Genomic DNA, 5000 nt, shown 5'->3' on the forward strand with positions numbered 1-5000 from the left:
GCCCTGTGCCACCCGGGGGGTTCCAGGGTGCTGAGATGGCTGACGTTTTGCTCCGCTCTCGACGGTCACCGCGCAATGCAAGAACAGGCCAAAAACTGGCCAAAACGGCCCAAAAACGGGCCAAAACTGGCCATTTTTGGCTGCGCGAGCGAGCGGCGAGCGGCGGACAGCGAGCGAAGCGAGAGGCAGCACCGTCCCTGCTATACGAAAGCCCCATCCAGCCCTGTGCCACCCGGGGGGTTCCAGGGTGCTGAGATGGCTGACGTTTTGCTCCGCTCTCGACGGTCACCGCGCAATGCAAGAACAGGCCAAAAACTGGCCAAAACGGCCCAAAAACGGGCCAAAACTGGCCATTTTTGGCTGCACGAGCGAGCGGCGAGCGGCGGACAGCGAGCGAAGCGAGAGGCAGCACCGTCCCTGCTATACGAAAGCCCCATCCAGCCCTGTGCCACCCGGGGGGTTCCAGGGTGCTGAGATGGCTGACGTTTTGCTCCGCTCTCGACGGTCACCGCGCAATGCAAGAACAGGCCAAAAACTGGCCAAAACGGCCCAAAAACGGGCCAAAACTGGCCATTTTTGGCTGCACGAGCGAGCGGCGAGCGGCGGACAGCGAGCGAAGCGAGAGGCAGCACCGTCCCTGCTATACGAAAGCCCCATCCAGCCCTGTGCCACCCGGGGGGTTCCAGGGTGCTGAGATGGCTGACGTTTTGCTCCGCTCTCGACGGTCACCGCGCAATGCAAGAACAGGCCAAAAACTGGCCAAAACGGCCCAAAAACGGGCCAAAACTGGCCATTTTTGGCTGCACGAGCGAGCGGCGAGCGGCGGACAGCGAGCGAAGCGAGAGGCAGCACCGTCCCTGCTATACGAAAGCCCCATCCAGCCCTGTGCCACCCGGGGGGTTCCAGGGTGCTGAGATGGCTGACGTTTTGCTCCGCTCTCGACGGTCACCGCGCAATGCAAGAACAGGCCAAAAACTGGCCAAAACGGCCCAAAAACGGGCCAAAACTGGCCATTTTTGGCTGCGCGAGCGAGCGGCGAGCGGCGGACAGCGAGCGAAGCGAGAGGCAGCACCGTCCCTGCTATACGAAAGCCCCATCCAGCCCTGTGCCACCCGGGGGGTTCCAGGGTGCTGAGATGGCTGACGTTTTGCTCCGCTCTCGACGGTCACCGCGCAATGCAAGAACAGGCCAAAAACTGGCCAAAACGGCCCAAAAACGGGCCAAAACTGGCCATTTTTGGCTGCACGAGCGAGCGGCGAGCGGCGGACAGCGAGCGAAGCGAGAGGCAGCACCGTCCCTGCTATACGAAAGCCCCATCCAGCCCTGTGCCACCCGGGGGGTTCCAGGGTGCTGAGATGGCTGACGTTTTGCTCCGCTCTCGACGGTCACCGCGCAATGCAAGAACAGGCCAAAAACTGGCCAAAACGGCCCAAAAACGGGCCAAAACTGGCCATTTTTGGCTGCACGAGCGAGCGGCGAGCGGCGGACAGCGAGCGAAGCGAGAGGCAGCACCGTCCCTGCTATACGAAAGCCCCATCCAGCCCTGTGCCACCCGGGGGGTTCCAGGGTGCTGAGATGGCTGACGTTTTGCTCCGCTCTCGACGGTCACCGCGCAATGCAAGAACAGGCCAAAAACTGGCCAAAACGGCCCAAAAACGGGCCAAAACTGGCCATTTTTGGCTGCACGAGCGAGCGGCGAGCGGCGGACAGCGAGCGAAGCGAGAGGCAGCACCGTCCCTGCTATACGAAAGCCCCATCCAGCCCTGTGCCACCCGGGGGGTTCCAGGGTGCTGAGATGGCTGACGTTTTGCTCCGCTCTCGACGGTCACCGCGCAATGCAAGAACAGGCCAAAAACTGGCCAAAACGGCCCAAAAACGGGCCAAAACTGGCCATTTTTGGCTGCGCGAGCGAGCGGCGAGCGGCGGACAGCGAGCGAAGCGAGAGGCAGCACCGTCCCTGCTATACGAAAGCCCCATCCAGCCCTGTGCCACCCGGGGGGTTCCAGGGTGCTGAGATGGCTGACGTTTTGCTCCGCTCTCGACGGTCACCGCGCAATGCAAGAACAGGCCAAAAACTGGCCAAAACGGCCCAAAAACGGGCCAAAACTGGCCATTTTTGGCTGCACGAGCGAGCGGCGAGCGGCGGACAGCGAGCGAAGCGAGAGGCAGCACCGTCCCTGCTATACGAAAGCCCCATCCAGCCCTGTGCCACCCGGGGGGTTCCAGGGTGCTGAGATGGCTGACGTTTTGCTCCGCTCTCGACGGTCACCGCGCAATGCAAGAACAGGCCAAAAACTGGCCAAAACGGCCCAAAAACGGGCCAAAACTGGCCATTTTTGGCTGCACGAGCGAGCGGCGAGCGGCGGACAGCGAGCGAAGCGAGAGGCAGCACCGTCCCTGCTATACGAAAGCCCCATCCAGCCCTGTGCCACCCGGGGGGTTCCAGGGTGCTGAGATGGCTGACGTTTTGCTCCGCTCTCGACGGTCACCGCGCAATGCAAGAACAGGCCAAAAACTGGCCAAAACGGCCCAAAAACGGGCCAAAACTGGCCATTTTTGGCTGCACGAGCGAGCGGCGAGCGGCGGACAGCGAGCGAAGCGAGAGGCAGCACCGTCCCTGCTATACGAAAGCCCCATCCAGCCCTGTGCCACCCGGGGGGTTCCAGGGTGCTGAGATGGCTGACGTTTTGCTCCGCTCTCGACGGTCACCGCGCAATGCAAGAACAGGCCAAAAACTGGCCAAAACGGCCCAAAAACGGGCCAAAACTGGCCATTTTTGGCTGCGCGAGCGAGCGGCGAGCGGCGGACAGCGAGCGAAGCGAGAGGCAGCACCGTCCCTGCTATACGAAAGCCCCATCCAGCCCTGTGCCACCCGGGGGGTTCCAGGGTGCTGAGATGGCTGACGTTTTGCTCCGCTCTCGACGGTCACCGCGCAATGCAAGAACAGGCCAAAAACTGGCCAAAACGGCCCAAAAACGGGCCAAAACTGGCCATTTTTGGCTGCACGAGCGAGCGGCGAGCGGCGGACAGCGAGCGAAGCGAGAGGCAGCACCGTCCCTGCTATACGAAAGCCCCATCCAGCCCTGTGCCACCCGGGGGGTTCCAGGGTGCTGAGATGGCTGACGTTTTGCTCCGCTCTCGACGGTCACCGCGCAATGCAAGAACAGGCCAAAAACTGGCCAAAACGGCCCAAAAACGGGCCAAAACTGGCCATTTTTGGCTGCACGAGCGAGCGGCGAGCGGCGGACAGCGAGCGAAGCGAGAGGCAGCACCGTCCCTGCTATACGAAAGCCCCATCCAGCCCTGTGCCACCCGGGGGGTTCCAGGGTGCTGAGATGGCTGACGTTTTGCTCCGCTCTCGACGGTCACCGCGCAATGCAAGAACAGGCCAAAAACTGGCCAAAACGGCCCAAAAACGGGCCAAAACTGGCCATTTTTGGCTGCACGAGCGAGCGGCGAGCGGCGGACAGCGAGCGAAGCGAGAGGCAGCACCGTCCCTGCTATACGAAAGCCCCATCCAGCCCTGTGCCACCCGGGGGGTTCCAGGGTGCTGAGATGGCTGACGTTTTGCTCCGCTCTCGACGGTCACCGCGCAATGCAAGAACAGGCCAAAAACTGGCCAAAACGGCCCAAAAACGGGCCAAAACTGGCCATTTTTGGCTGCACGAGCGAGCGGCGAGCGGCGGACAGCGAGCGAAGCGAGAGGCAGCACCGTCCCTGCTATACGAAAGCCCCATCCAGCCCTGTGCCACCCGGGGGGTTCCAGGGTGCTGAGATGGCTGACGTTTTGCTCCGCTCTCGACGGTCACCGCGCAATGCAAGAACAGGCCAAAAACTGGCCAAAACGGCCCAAAAACGGGCCAAAACTGGCCATTTTTGGCTGCACGAGCGAGCGGCGAGCGGCGGACAGCGAGCGAAGCGAGAGGCAGCACCGTCCCTGCTATACGAAAGCCCCATCCAGCCCTGTGCCACCCGGGGGGTTCCAGGGTGCTGAGATGGCTGACGTTTTGCTCCGCTCTCGACGGTCACCGCGCAATGCAAGAACAGGCCAAAAACTGGCCAAAACGGCCCAAAAACGGGCCAAAACTGGCCATTTTTGGCTGCACGAGCGAGCGGCGAGCGGCGGACAGCGAGCGAAGCGAGAGGCAGCACCGTCCCTGCTATACGAAAGCCCCATCCAGCCCTGTGCCACCCGGGGGGTTCCAGGGTGCTGAGATGGCTGACGTTTTGCTCCGCTCTCGACGGTCACCGCGCAATGCAAGAACAGGCCAAAAACTGGCCAAAACGGCCCAAAAACGGGCCAAAACTGGCCATTTTTGGCTGCACGAGCGAGCGGCGAGCGGCGGACAGCGAGCGAAGCGAGAGGCAGCACCGTCCCTGCTATACGAAAGCCCCATCCAGCCCTGTGCCACCCGGGGGGTTCCAGGGTGCTGAGATGGCTGACGTTTTGCTCCGCTCTCGACGGTCACCGCGCAATGCAAGAACAGGCCAAAAACTGGCCAAAACGGCCCAAAAACGGGCCAAAACTGGCCATTTTTGGCTGCACGAGCGAGCGGCGAGCGGCGGACAGCGAGCGAAGCGAGAGGCAGCACCGTCCCTGCTATACGAAAGCCCCATCCAGCCCTGTGCCACCCGGGGGGTTCCAGGGTGCTGAGATGGCTGACGTTTTGCTCCGCTCTCGACGGTCACCGCGCAATGCAAGAACAGGCCAAAAACTGGCCAAAACGGCCCAAAAACGGGCCAAAACTGGCCATTTTTGGCTGCGCGAGCGAGCGGCGAGCGGCGGACAGCGAGCGAAGCGAGAGGCAGCACCGTCCCTGCTATATACGAAAGCCCCATCCAGCCCTGTGCCACCCGGGGGGTTCCAGGGTGCTGAGATGGCTGACGTTTTGCTCCGCTCACGACGGTCACCGCACCACGCAAGAACGGACCATAAACAGGCCAAAACAGCCCAAAAACGGGCCAAAACTGGTCATTTTTGGCTGCGCGAGCGAGCGGCG

This window comes from Musa acuminata, unplaced genomic scaffold (assembly GCF_036884655.1).
Source record: "Musa acuminata AAA Group cultivar baxijiao unplaced genomic scaffold, Cavendish_Baxijiao_AAA HiC_scaffold_480, whole genome shotgun sequence".
NCBI classification, from domain to species: domain Eukaryota; kingdom Viridiplantae; phylum Streptophyta; class Magnoliopsida; order Zingiberales; family Musaceae; genus Musa; species Musa acuminata.